General features: G+C 44.3%; 1 protein-coding gene across 2 annotated transcripts in view; it reads left to right on the plus strand.

Moving 5' to 3' along the window:
• Positions 1 to 15549, plus strand: part of GPR68 (G protein-coupled receptor 68) — a 218826-nt gene that overhangs the window by 60224 nt on the left and 143053 nt on the right. The gene's annotated exons all lie outside the window — the stretch shown is intronic.

Below are 15549 nucleotides of genomic sequence, written 5' to 3' on the forward strand. Positions count from 1 at the left end.
ACTAACAACTTATGGTGTCTGTGCCTGGTGAAAGTGTGCACTGACGGCTGGTGGTGTGTGCCTGGTGAAAGGGTGCACTGGCGGCTGGTGGTGTGTGCCTGGTGAAAGGGTGCACTGGCGGCTGGTGGTGTTTGTGCCCGGTGAAAGCATGCACTGACGGCTGGTGGTGTTTGTGCCTGTTGAAAGTGTGCACTGACGGCCGGTGGTGTGTATGCCTGATGAAAGCGTGCACTGATGGCTGGTGGTGTGTGTGCATGGTGGAAAAGCGTGCACTGACATGTTTAAAAGTAAAGTGCACCATACTGCGATTGCTACAATATTTAATTGTGTTAACAATTGATGCGTGCACTGATGGCTGGTGGTGTGTGTGCCTGTAGGAAATGTGCCCGGCGCATTCAGAAAACAGTTGTGGCCACATCAAAGGGCTGCCGCTGGCTCCGATCAGCTGGGAGCCTAGAGCGCCACATAACCCATAGCTAGCGCATTTTAAAATTTGTATATTCCTCTTCAGCTACCCAAGAGGTGGCAGGTTCACCAACAATGTATTAAAATGGTTGTGGGGCTGCAGGAGCATGTCAGTCACACAGGAGACCCACTGAAGTTTTTTATTATTGATGTATTTGATTGTGTCAATCAAAACCGAGGTATTTGATTATGTCAAAGGTGACCTGAAAAGTAATATCACCCGTAATATGACAGATTATTTCGTTTTTTATGTCATCGGCGATTTAATAAGTGAGGTCATGAGCAGTGTAATGAATGGTTATGATTGTGGTGATATAAAGGCTAATGAACATTTAATTTAATTGATTTAATTGTGGGTTTATATAGCGCTAGGAATCGACTCCCGGAGGAGTATCTCCACGCTTCGACCGCTGGGGAACCCGTCCTGGCTCACCCTGAGAGATGGTCCCAGATGGGTATCTCTAAGGTGCGACCAAGCATCCCCGGCGATCTGGGGGGGCCGTTGTGAAGATGAGGCAAGCTGATGCCCAGAGTTGCCGCGTGTGGTCTCTGACTAGAGTAGGCACTGAGGCGAGAATTATCGAGTCCGCTGACCCTGGTCCACGACCCTGCCGCGTCGGGAATCGAACCCTGGTCCCGGGCCGTTCTCTGCTTACGGGTCTGCCGCCTCTAACCAGTGAGCCACACTTCTCCATTAGGTATATTTTTTGTAATGTCAGTTACATACTGATGTTAGTAGACACGCTGAAAGACTGTTTCTTTTCTTGCACTACAACTACCAGAAGCCCCTGCCTGAAGAACACTGCAGGTGGGTCTACACCACTTGCAAGGATGCTTTCTTCTACCGTAGGGCAGGACATGCTGAAAAGCTGTTTCTGTGCCACTACGGCTACTGGAGGACACTGTGGCTAGAGTGTTTAAAAGGGTGCTTCCTTCTCCAGCCACGCAGGACACTCTGAAAGATCGTGTATGTGCTTACTACAGCTTCCAGAAACCCTTGCCTGAAGGATACTGGGGGCAGAGATACAGTGCTTGAAAGGGGACTTTCTTCTCCTTCTTGGGTCTCATCTTGGTCAGTGGCCTGACTATTCCTAACCAGCATAGGTAAGCATGAAGCCACATCTAACATCAGTCCTAATTCTGCTTGCAACAGCACTACCTTTTTATTATTATTTTTTTTAGATTTTTTTTTTTAAGCAACTCTGATAATACAAACAAATAAAAAGAAACAATACGAATACAAATCTTAAATTTAACAAAGATTTGCATAAAGTCATATTAACAAATCAAACATTCCATATACTTATTATAAACCTACAACAGCACTACCACTGCTATCAGCAGCATCCTTAAGCGGGCCATAGGGGTTGCCACTAAAGAGATTGTGCTCATGGAAAGTATACTTTCACTAGAGTCCAAGGGCATATTTATTCATCAAGCTAAATTGGACCTAACTGAGACTGGTCCTGCCTGTTACTGTGTTGGGTTGGATCCTTGTGAGCCCACAAAACTGAGCTGTGCCTCTAAATGCTCATTCCGTATTGCACCGGTCACTAAAAACAGAACAAAAGGGGCCGCTAAACCAGTAACAGCAAACAGACATCTGGGGCTGCTTTTACTGAGGCTGCTCCCACCTCTGCTTCAGATACCACAGAATCATGCTTTTTAAAGTGTGTTGTGATAAATTCAGTACGATTCTGAAAGATAATTTGCGACTGATTATAAAGCGTTTGGGTCCTATTGAGTAATTTCTAATTGCTGCCAGATTCTTAAAGTCTCATGAGTTTAATGCTTCAGCGCATCAGGTGGAAAAACGCAACAGACAGTTCCCCCCCTAACAGAGAAAGTGGCCTCTGGTTGAATCCACCAGCCTTGCCGCACACTGTCGCTTCACACAACACATCTCCCTGTAAAGATAAATCATGCTCATAATACACCAAATCAAAGTCATACAGGAGGAGTGCATACACCGGCCTGCCTCGTCAGCAAACGCAAAGTACCTTTAACAGGCAAGACGTTATCACCATTGGAGCGCCTGGCACAAGGGACTGTCCCAAGAAGCATCTATTGTGTAAAAACAAGCAACACTCGGTACTAGCCACCGCTCCGCGCCCGAATTTAGAACTACAAAGTGATGTCAGCAATATGGCGTCTGTAGTCTTTGTACATAAGCAACGTGCGGCATGTGTATCTAGGAAACTTCAAAAGGGGAGACAACCTGAGCTCAAAAAGTCTCTGTCAGTCAAAACCGCACCTCCACAAACGAGTGTAGGGATTTAAAATCCGAATGCTCCCCAGATGCGCTGCAATGTCCTGACGTGTGTTGAACTACAAAATGACATCATAGCGTAGACGTTTGTAGTTCGCACTCCGGAAGCCCGCGCACGCGCCCTCGGGTGGCCAGAGAAGCAGTGCTGGTGACGCGGGGCTCCCATGCCCGAGGGAGAGCCCCGCGGAGTCTGCAGAAGTCAACAAAGCCGGTAAGTGGGGCTTAGTTGGAGAGGGGAGGGGGGGCGCTTGTGTGTGCAGCGGCGGCGGGGGGGTCTCTGTATGTGTGTGTGTGTGTGTAGGTGCGCTCGTGTGTGTTTGTCTCTGTTTGTGCGCATGCGTGCAGGGGGAGGTGTGCCTGTATATGTTTGCGCTTCCCAGGAGACAGCCACGGCGAGCGCGTTCGCGCGCGCGTGGCCTGCGCCGAACGCCTTTTGCGAGATGCGCGCGGCCAGGTACTGTCTCCTGGGAAGCAGACCCAGTGACAAAAGATCTCTGGCGAGACAGCGCTTACGCGCTGTTACGCCACGAGACCTAAAAAAAAGTAAAAGTTATTTTAAATTGAATTTATGTAGTGCTTTCTACCTCTGACGAAGCGCTGAGAGCTTTATGATAGCACAGTATGCTCCTTCGAAACATAAGGATAGTTGTTAATCAAGTGGTTATTGGTATTGGGATTAGTCTTGTGGTCTCAAGGAAAACATTCCATAGATTCGCTTCAGTTTCTTTGCCATAGATTAAATTAATAGGGAATAGGCGTGATAAAATCACAGACTATTAGTTTATTCAGCCGATGCCTTTGCAAGTTTATCACTAGTCCATAGTCGCTTTCCGCAGATGTCGATTACATAAGAATGAATTGCTCTTTATTTTCAAGTGTCTCAATTGTAACTCTGAGATTGATGTAACATCCTCTTCAATCTGATAAAAATCTAGAGAGGACTCCAGTGCGTGTCAGTGTTTTGATTTGGCTTTGCTTTTATTTACAGTGTGCACATTGTAGATACACTGTTTCCCGTTGAGCAGATGTACTAAATCCTCTGCCAAGTATAAGGGCCAAGCACCTTTTCTTTGCTATTGACGTTTTAACGTAAAAAGGGGGTGATCGTCAAATCATTTCATTTTCTTCTGTGATTCAAAATCATTTCATTTTCTTCTGTGATTCAGTATAAAAAGTTTCAGATTTTATTTTTAATATTTTTCAGATCATTTTCTCTTTTTTTTATTGCATTTTACCTTTCTCGAAAGTTCTTCACAGTTTCGACATAACTACTATTTTTACAATTTTAGATTATTGTATACCTAATTTAGATTACTTTTTTATTATTCCTGGCAACATTTTCTTCCTGAGACATAATTTCATTTTTGGAGGCCTTCCAAATGTTGCATTTTTCTTGTATATTTCTGTATGGTTACTACAGAAAGTTCATGGGTTGCCTGAGGTCGCACCTGCAACCGCTGGCCTGCCCACTGTGACCCCTGGCATTGCCTTTGAGACATCTGACCTCAGAGGTGCCAAAGCCCATGTCAAGAACAGAGGGTAAACAGTGCTGTGATGCGCACTGTTTACTTTCTGCAGCTCTGGCTGGGAACTGCGGCGTTCAGCTTTTAGCATTGTGAAAAAAAAATATATGAGTGCAATGTACAGTCTACTGAATTAAAAAAGTAAAATTAAAAAAATGCATATTTAAACAAGATGTTGCAGATTTGTATTACCACGAACACATGGAAAATGATGTGCCGTGGTGTGAACCGCCTTAAAGTAATGCTAATCAAAATGTATCAACATGTCCATTACCTTGTTCACATTGGTCTACATGTAGAAATACATTTGGGCAAAAGTAATACATTTCTTTAAATTTTTTTGTGTCTTTCAGTATTTTCCCAATACATTTTATGATTGAGGTATACATTAGGGAAACCATTAAATCATGTCAGTTTAAAGTATAAATAATTTACGGTCTTGTTTTAGGGTGTTTGTGGGACTATATTCTCTTCTTTACCAAGTACATATTTTTATGCAATAAAAAAGAGAACTGTGTAATGTTCCTATGAATGACATGCTATTTCAAATATGGGTGTTATATACAATAGATATTTATTTGTGTTAGTAGCTTGTGTGATTATGTAATTGTGCAGTTAGAAGTCTCTTAATTTCAGCAATGTCAGCCATTGTGATGTAAACTGGATTACGGTTATTAAGGTATTTATAAGTAAATTAAATATGCCAATTGGGTATAAGCCAATGCTACCATGTTTTAGGCAGAGAACACAAGCACTTTAGAACTGATCAGCAGTGGTAACGAGGCCAAAGTCCTAAAACCAGCGGAAAAAAGGTCAGTAAAATTGGAGAGAAGGCAAAATGTTTGGGGATGACTGTGTAGAAAGGGACAGTTAGGTTACTTTAGTAATGTAAAGAGAGGCATGAATAAAGAGAAAAAAACACCAAAACATTCGCTGTGCATTTTTTTTAATTTCAAAGTATTTTTATTAATTTTGTATAAGCAGATACATTAGCATTTCTGTTACAAGTTTAGCCAAACGTAGTTTGTAGAGCAGTGTTTACAGGCACTTTGAAATATATGTTTAGCTAATCCCCTTTGACTTGACTTGCTGGAAATTAGGCAACGGATGTTAAAAAGAAAGAAGCAGGAAAGAAAGGGGTGAGAGGAGGATATAAGAAAGGTTCTGTAGTAATAAAACTGGACTTATAGCCACGTGACAAAGCCGTCACCCCACTGGTTAGCTTTTGGCAAGATTGGTAGCCATGTCAGCCCCCCTGACGCCCCGTAGGGCCATGGCAGTAGCGCTCCAACTCGCTCGCCCCACCGCCCACGAGGAGGGAGGGGGGCGAGGGGACTGGAATAGTTTCATGGGGGCTCGTAAGAGTCTTGGTACGTGACGAGTGACTTCCACATCCCCTGGTTGCTGGCCTCCAGGGTGAGTTCTGTAGTGCAATGTTATCAGCGCCTCTGAGGTGCATAACCCAGTTGACCCAGCCTCTGTATGAGGTCTTAGTTGTGTCTTTCCAATTGGCCAGGTCCATTTTTACCACCGCGGTCAGCAGCAGGTCTAGTAGGTCTTTGTCATGCTCTGATCTTAGTTCTGTGGTCATGAATGCGATGGCGAGGGAGGAAATTTAAGCTGTTAGCGTGCAGCACGGTGCTCTTTTTATGAAACCAAAGATTTTCTCCCAGAACGTTTTGAGTGTTGGGCAATAGTAGATAAGATGTGCTAGGTCCGCCTTTTCCTTGCTACAGTTCCAGCATAGATCATATCATCTTTCCTGAGGCCTAGTGAGAATAAACGTGCAGGGGTCCAGAAAGCCTTATGGAGTAGCCAGAATTTTGTTTGTGATAGTACCGGGGAGATTTTATTACGTGAGGCAGAGGTCCATATTATAGCCAGATCGTGCTCATTAAGTGTGTTATTGCTTTGTTTTACCCTATAGTTATTTGTCTTATCGTTAAGTTTGGTGGAGTTTGGGCGTAGAAGTTTGTAGAGGTGTGATACCTGGTGACCTAGTCTGTTGATTTTTGCCATGTACTGTGAGAATGACGGTTTGGCGGGCAATAGTTTGGCTTTGGATAGGGCTGTTTTGATTTTCAGAAAGTTGTAGAACTCAATGTCTGTTAGGTTGTGTCTAGATTTCAGTTCGGCAAACGTGGTGGGATATCCCCCTTCTTCTAGTTGGTCTGGCCGGGAGATGCCTTTCTCTATCCATGTGTCGAAAACTAGGCATTTCCCCTTATATCTGATCTTGCTATTGGCCCAGAGAGACTCCAACTTAGAGCCGTTTATGCTGTTCTCCATTTTCTTATCTATTCTTAGTAGTGCAATTTTTGTGTTTTTAAAAATGGATCTGGAGGCGTGGAGATGCTTATTAGCTGTTAACAGCGCCATTGGGTTTAAATTGTTCAGTATGGCTCTCTCGACTTGTAGCCATACCGGTGTGTATCCACAAGAAGGTGATATCCAGTAAGCCCCCTGCTTTGCCAGAAATGCTGTTTGGAAGATTCTGAAGTCTGCTAGATTTACCCCTCCCAGATTTTTCTCCAGTCTTAGTTTTTTTATGCTTATCCACTCCTTCTTCCCTCGCCATAGGAATTTAGTGATCAGGATATCTATTTTACGGTGGGAGTCATCTGTGAGTAGGAGTGGGAGCATGCTGATCAGGTAGTTGATCATTGGGGTGATCATAATTTTGATTGTTTCAATTCTGCCCCACCAAGTTATGAATTTCGGGGACCAGGCCTTCAAGAGTTTCTTTACTTTTTCTAGCAATAGTTTCTCTATGTGGCCTACTGTGCTCATGAGGTCGCTTCCAAAGTGTATACCTAGATATTTGATAAACCCTGTTTGCCAGGCCAGGCCTGATCCCCCTAGGATGTCCCTAGTGCAGTGGATGTTCAGGGGTTTGCATTCTGATTTATCCCTGTTGAGCTTATAACCCGAGTATACCTTTATGGTGTCTATCTGGGCCTCAATTGAGGTCTTTGGTTGCTCCGTTACAATTAGAATGTCATCCGCGTAGGCGCCAAGCTTTATTTCAACGTCATTAATATTGACCCCTTTTATTTTCGTGTTTACCTTGATGATGCTGATCAGGGGTTCCAATGCCAGCTGAAAAAGCAAGGGGGGCAGTGGGCAGCCCTGTCTAGTGCCGCATTGTAGCGTAAGTGCTTTGGAGAGTGACCCGTTGATGACAATACGGGCTCTTGGGTCCCCATACAGAGCCATCACCTTCTGTATATAACCTTCTCCTAAATTGAAGGATTGCATTCATTGCTCCAGGAAGGTCCATGATACTCTATCGAAGGCCTTCTCGGCATCAAGGGTAATAGCTACAGCTGGCTCTGCTTTTTTGGCCGTATGTTCTAGTATGTGGCAGAGTAGTCTGGTGTTGTTGTTAGACATCTGGGTCCTTAGGAAACCCACTTGGGAGTTGCTAATTAGGTTGGGTAGGACGGAATTTAGTCTGGCTGCTAGGATTTTTGCATATATTTTGCAATCCACATTAATCAGACCTCCAGCATTTCGCTATTTCGCGATTCGCAAAATAATCACGAAATCGGCTGAAGAGCACGATGACCGCGATATTGACCTTTTTGGCCGCGAAAAAGGTCTCCGGCAGGCTGCAAAAATGATGGTGACATCTTATTGGCTGTATGCGCACACGTCACTACATGGTGCCATACACCCATTATAGCTGCCTGTTTACTCCTGCTGCACTGCATTAAGGGATGTGTCCATGCGCTTTGGAAGAAGAAGAAGCGAGTCTCTGAAAAAGCCAGGCAGTGTGAGCGCTTGGCTCGGTACGAGTTGGCTTTCAAATGGGCAGAATAATATTTCTGTGAAATGACAAATCTTCCTCCCCCAGGAATCTGAAATACTTAGACGTTCTGCTGAGGTGCAGGGCTTCAAGATTGAGCCCACCCGCCATTGAGCTCCCTGACACACTTTCCTCTCCCCTTGTCTGAACTTGCTGAAGGAAAACCGTGACTTCAGCAAGCAGTTCTTACCTTCTCTTTCCTCTCCTTCATTCGTTTCCACATTAAATGGATTCGAAATAGGAAAGGAGCATTTTGTTGGAAAGGTTATCTTTATTGGGCATTTTCTGTTCCAACGGCAGCCTCGTGATGGAAGGGGGGGGGAGGGTGAGGGGGGTCAGCCCCATGTGCTCCCTCGTCCAAGCTTGCTGAAGGAAAACCGTGACTTCAGCAAGCGGTTCTTGCCTCTCTTTCCTTTCTTTCATTCGTTCCCATGTGAAATGGATCCAAAAAAGAAAGAAGTATTTTGTTGGAAATGTTGTCTTTCTCTGGCATTTTATGTTCGAGCTGCAGCCTCAGGACGGAAGGGGTAAATAAATAAAACAAGCATTTACAATGCAACGGTTCCGCCTTACAAAAAGTTAGACGAAAGACATCCAATAGTAACACATTGACTAAAACATTCTTAAGAACATTAAACACACATTAGCAGTAAAGTCGACGACGGGACACAGAAAGCCTCAATAGCATTAAACACACATTAGCAGTAAAGTCCGATCAGTTTTGCAGCCGCCTGTAAATAAAATGCAAACAAAAAACCATCTTATGTTGACAATTTCAATAAAACATTGGCACAAAATAGCAATTACCTTATGAAAGCCGAGACAGCCTGAAAAATAAAGAAATAAACATAAGATTAGCAAAATAAACAAAATGCCTTACCTCTAACAGCAAAACAGCAGCATATCGGGACCAGTTCGTGCACAGCAGTGCACACAGCTGCACGGAGACGCCACGGGCCATATTGGACCTGAAAAACAAAGAAATACACATAAGATTAGCAAAATAAACAAAATGCCTTACCTGCAACAGCAAAACAGCAGCATACATACCAGTCGGAACAACTTCGTGCACAGCAGTGCACACAGCTGCACGGAGACGCCACGGGCCATATTGGACCTGAAAAAGAAAGAAATAAACATAAGATTAGCACAATAAACAAAATGCCTTACCTTTAATAGCAAAACAGAAGCATATCGGGACCAGTTCGTGCACAGCAGTGCACACAGCTGCACGGAGACGCCACGGGCCATATTGGACCTGAAAAAGAAATAAATAAACATAAGATTAGCACAATAAACAAAATGCCTTACCTTTAACAGCAAAACAGAAGCATATCGGGACCAGTTCGTGCACAGGAGTGCACACAGCTGCACGGAGACACCACGGGCCATATTGGATCTGAAAAAGAAAGAAATAAACATAAGATTAGCACAATAAACAAAATGCCTTACCTCTAACAGCAAAACAGCAGCATATCGGGACCAGTTTGTGCACAGCAGTGCACACAGCTGCACGGAGACGCCACGGGCCATATTGGACCTGAAAAACAAAGAAATAAACATAACATTAGCAAAATAAACAAAATGCCTTACCTGCACCAGCAAAACAGCAGCATACATACCAGTCGGAACAACTTCGTGCACAGCAGTGCACACAGCTGCACGGAGACGCCACGGGCCATATTGGACCTGAAAAAGAAAGAAATAAACATAAGATTAGCACAATAAACAAAATGCCTTACCTTTAACAGCAAAACAGAAGCATATCGGGACCAGTTCGTGCACAGCAGTGCACACAGCTGCACGGAGACACCACGGGCCATATTAAACCTGAAAAAGAAAGAAATAAACATAAGATTAGCACAATAAACAAAATGCCTTACCTGCACCAGCAAAACAGCAGCATATCGGGACCAGTTTGTGCACAGCAGTGCACACAGCTGCACGGAGACACCACGGGCCATATTGGACCTGAAAAAGAAAGAAATAAACATAAGATTAGCACAATAAACAAAATGCCTTACCTGCAACAGCAAAACAGCAGCATACATACCAGTCGGAACAACTTCGTGCACAGCAGTGCACACAGCTGCACGGAGACGCCACGGGCCATATTGGACCTGAAAAAGAAAGAAATAAACATAAGATTAGCACAATAAACAAAATGCCTTACCTTTAACAGCAAAACAGCAGCATATCGGGACCAGTTCGTGCACAGCAGTGCACACAGCTGCACGGAGACACCACGGGCCATATTGGACCTGAAAAACAAAGAAATAAACATAACATTAGCAAAATAAACAAAATGCCTTACATGCACCAGCAAAACAGCAGCATACATACCAGTCGGAACAACTTCGTGCACAGCAGTGCACACAGCTGCACGGAGACGCCACGGGCCATATTGGACCTGAAAAAGAAAGAAATAAACATAAGATTAGCACAATAAACAAAATGCCTTACCTTTAACAGCAAAACAGAAGCATATCGGGACCAGTTCGTGCACAGCAGTGCACACAGCTGCACGGAGACGCCACGGGCCATATTGGACCTGAAAAACAAAGAAATAAACATAACATTAGCAAAATAAACAAAATGCCTTACCTGCACCAGCAAAACAGCAGCATACATACCAGTCGGAACAACTTCGTGCACAGCAGTGCACACAGCTGCACGGAGACGCCACGGGCCATATTGGACCTGAAAAAGAAAGAAATAAACATAAGATTAGCAAAATAAACAAAATGCCTTACCTCTAACAGCAAAACAGCAGCATACATATCAGTCAGAACAACTTCGTGCACAGCAGTGCACACAGCTGCACGAAGACGGCACGGGCCATATTGGACCTAAAAAACAAAGAAATAAACATAAGATTAGCACAATAAACAAAATGCCTTACCTTTAACAGCAAAACAGAAGCATATCGGGACCAGTTCATGCACAGCAGTGCACACAGCTGCACGGAGACACCACGGGCCATATTGGACCTGAAAAACAAAGAAATAAATATAAGATTAGCAAAATAAACAAAATGCCTTACCTCTAACAGCAAAACAGCAGCATACATACCAGTCGGAACAACTTCGTGCACAGCAGTGCACACAGCTGCACGGAGACGCCACGGGCCATATTGGACCTGAAAAACAAAGAAATAAACATAAGATTAGCAAAATAAACAAAATGCCTTACCTGCACCAGCAAAACAGCAGCATACATACCAGTCGGAACAACTTCGTGCACAGCAGTGCACACAGCTGCACGAAGACGGCACGGGCCATATTGGACCTAAAAAACAAAGAAATAAACATAAGATTAGCAAAATAAACAAAATGCCTTACCTCTAACATCAAAACAGCAGCATGTCGGGACCAGTTCGTGCACAGCAGTGCACACAGCTGCACTGAGACGCCACGGGCCATATTGGACCTGAAAAACAAAGAAATAAACATAAGATTAGCAAAATAAACAAAATGCCTTACCTCTAACAGCAAAACAGCAGCATACATACAAGTCGGAACAACTTCGTGCACAGCAGTGCACACAGCTGCACTGAGACGCCAAGGGCCATATTGGACCTGAAAAACAAAGAAATAAACATAAGATTAGCAAAATAAACAAAATGCCTTACCTCTAACAGCAAAACAGCAGCATATCGGGACCAGTTCGTGCACAGCAGTGCACCCAGCTGCACGGAGACGCCACGGGCCATATTGGACCTAAAAACACAGAAATAAACATAAGATTAGCAACATAAAAACATTAGTAAAGAGTCAGCATTAAACACACATTAGCATTAGTATTAACTAAAAATAAATATTAAAACAAGAAACAAGTCAGGTCCCGGGCCGGCAGCCAATCACAGCGCGGCCCGGGAAATGACGTCACGGGGGTGTCCCGGGCCGGCAGCCAATCACAGCGCGGCCCGGGAATGACGTCACGGGGGTGTCCCGGGCCGGCAGCCAATCGCAGCGCGGCCCGGGACAAAGGGGCGGGGCTTAAAAAAGCACCAGAAACTCCCCCGAATCGCGTTTTCAAGAGAAAGCGCGATTGACAGCCTCTGTCTCCCAATGGCTAGCCTCCATTTATGGAGCTAGCCAATGATAGACAGAGGCGGGTCATCACCCGACATAGAACTCAAGAGGTTTTGCTAGCGCATGCGTACTTCGTACGCATTGCTAGGCAAAACCTAAAAAATGATATGGAAATTAACTACATGCAACTAGACATAGTGGTTGCAAAGTGACCAGAGTGTTTTTTGTTTCACGCAAACACATTAGCGCCACTTTACAGAGTGGGCCAGTTAATACTGCTTTCAACTCTTTCCTTGAACAGCATTATTGTTGGAAGAGACGATGAGGAGATGGCATCTCCTTGGCCAGGGGTGTCTCCGACATCTCCATGGTCTGGGGTGTCTGACGTCTTCATGGTCAGTGGGGTCTCTGACGTCTCCAGGGTCAGGGGTGTCTCTGGGGTCTCCCTGTGCTATTGTGCTTGGCTGAACCTATGCTCCAGAATGTTACCACAAAGAGAATATACCAAAAAAACTCCCTTGGACAGTTTATAATGCCTATTTCAAAGTTAAATACTATACTAAGTCGGTTTACAATGATTTAAAGCTGAAAAGGAATGATCACGAGTAAAACAAAGTGCCACCAAAATGCCGCTAAATTTCCATATTTGTGCCGCTAAATTTCCATATTTGTGCCGCTAAATTTGCTATTCTATGCAGCTATATCCTGGGGGGTCTGATTAATAAGGGATATGGGTCTGTAGTTCTTGGGTGACAAATGATCCTTACCCTCCTTTGGGATGACTATTATTTATTTTATTTATTTATTTATGAAACTTATAAAGCGCAACAAATGCCCTTGGGCGTCTCGGCGCTGCAGACGACATGGATTGTGATACCAACCCATTTTCCACACAGTAATTGTATACCCTCTTCATGGTAGGTTTCAGCTGCTCTAGAAAAGACCTGTAAAAGGTGGCTGTGTACCCATCTGGTCCCGGTGCTTTGTTATCTTTCATTGATTTGACCGCCATTTCAATCTCTGCGATACTAATTTCTTGCCCTAATCTCTGTGTGTCTGCACTGGTTAGCTGTGGAAGACCAAGTCTGTTGAGGTATTTTGTGCATACCTCCAGATCCAAGGTCTGGTCGCTTTTATAGAATTCCTGATAGAACTCTCGCTGTGCATTTTTAAGTAAGGGTAAAACTGCCAAGATAAAGGAACAGACACAGAAGGTTGAGGCACAGCCCAGCCCCCATTTGATCTCCCACAAGGTGGGGAACATGGACTGCTCCCCAATGAAACCTGGGGGCCAGACATGCTATGCAACACCCACCACACGGCCAAAACTAGAGTCCCCACTGACATGTATGACCTTCTCAGAGCAGATGGTAAATGTGGGCGTAAAAGTCCCTGAACTCAAGGAAAACTTGTTGTGCTTCACCCACAAATTCCAGGTCAGCATGTTTCTTCCTGATTGCAGGGATTAAAACATTTGATAATTATAAACCCATGGGTAGACATCGGCTAGAAATATTAATTCCAGTCCTTTTATCTCTCCACTGAGTTTACTGCAAACTTGTGATAAGGTCCTCAATCATTTGTAGGCGCTTTCTGTAACCACAGGTCTCTTCTGCTTCTTCATCAGAAGGCCACAAGTCTAGTTTAAGGTCTTGGATTCATCTTTCAGAACTACCCCTCCCCCCAAGTTGTTTTCCTTTTGAATTACAACTACACTTAACTATTTCTCTGGGCCAGCCATATATATATATATATATAAATATCAGCAAAGCTCTTCTGAATTCTTTGCTTTTTATTCTTTTCTCATTTGTCTTGGGAGCTTTTAAACATTTTTTCATGTTGTTTCTCATTCCGAGTTTCTCTATTTCAACTTCAGCTTGTTGTTTCCCTTCTCTTGGTGAACGCAAAAGGTACTGTCAGTGGCGGCTGGCATGTAAGGAGGGTTGCGGGAGGGACAAAAAATAAAAGTTATTGATTAAAAAAAATTACACTTAACTTCAATCCTGGTGCGACGTCCTCCTCACTCAGGTCCAGGCAGGCTCCAATGCAGGACCAGGCAACTGCAGTAACCAATCCTGGCACTGCTTTCATTCAGCATGAAAGAAGTGCCAGGATTGGAGAGAGCAGCTCCGGAGGGCACTGGAGCCCTAATGCTGTCTATAACCCAGCTGTTTTAGACAGCTGGGACAGAGAGGTATAAACTACGCATGTCTGGCTGGCGGTCACAAGACGGCCGGACAAAGAGACATGCGCACTTTATACTTAAAGTGCCCTGTCCACCACTGCTTTCTGACTGGCAGCAGCAGAAATCAGAAAGCCCTTCCACTTGTCTGCTTCTTCCCGTGTTAATATCCATTAATTAGTATGATCCTGTGCTGGTTTAAAGTTTTACACATTTTGTAAGGGATAGTAAGTGGCCTGAATCCAGGAGTGGAGAAATGCCAGGAGAAAAAAGCTTGGTGTGTGTTTAGAATGAGTGTTCAGACACTGCACCAGCCACAGACCCCCCATGTCACCAAACCCCAGATGTACTTCACATGTAAAAGCGAAGTCCAGAAAAAACGAATTATTCATTGCCAGTTTTGTGGTGTTTAAATCCAGCCTGTCCCATTGAATATGGGGCAGAGTGCTCATGCATGGAGGGACCAGGAATCTGGCGTGCACGAACTATAGGAGGATTCGTGGGTTTGGTAGTGGGAGCTGGACTGCATGGCCACGGCTCCGTCTGACGAGTGCTGACGTCAACGAGTGGTCCGGATAAGAGGACGGAGGGTGGTTACTTTTGATTGAAAACTGTCCAGCAGAAACAATTTCTACTAGCATTGAAATTCCACATTTCTCCAGTGCTTAGTTTGAGCTGATGGTTAAGAAAGGGTCTCACCTGCACTCATTTTTGGGACCTGGGACTTCTTTTCATCATCAGAACAAGAAAGAGAAACGCAGATAAAGAGGAAGGAAGAGAAAAGTGGGAAAACGGAGCCAAAGGGAGGATGCGGGGACAAAAAAGGACCTGCAAGAGTGAGATGGGGGAACAAGGACTACATGGCGGTGGATGAGAGAGACATGAGTTGGAATCAAGATTAGTCAGTCTTGGTGTTCAGCAACCCCACAATCTGCCCATGCTGGTGGAAATGTTTGGGACTATCTCTGTACTAAGTCATTGATGTCTTTCTATAATATGGCCACAGTGGGGAATGCTTTGGTGGACTGAAGGTCCTCCTTCAGCAGGTCTTGGAAGGAGTTGTGATTTGGGGGTATTAAAGGCATGTCTAAAGGATTTAAGTGTAGGGGATTATAGTTCAAATCCTGACTCACTCAGAATTCTAATATTGGACACAGAAGTAGAGCTCCCTGTGCCACCATTTGTGGATTGTACATTTGAAACTTTGTATATAGCATGAGGTGTGACATGACATGGTAGTTGAACTTCTCCTGTTGGAGCACGTCAAT

The sequence above is a fragment of the Lissotriton helveticus genome, chromosome 9 (assembly GCF_964261635.1).
Source record: "Lissotriton helveticus chromosome 9, aLisHel1.1, whole genome shotgun sequence".
Classification (NCBI taxonomy): Eukaryota; Metazoa; Chordata; class Amphibia; order Caudata; family Salamandridae; genus Lissotriton; species Lissotriton helveticus.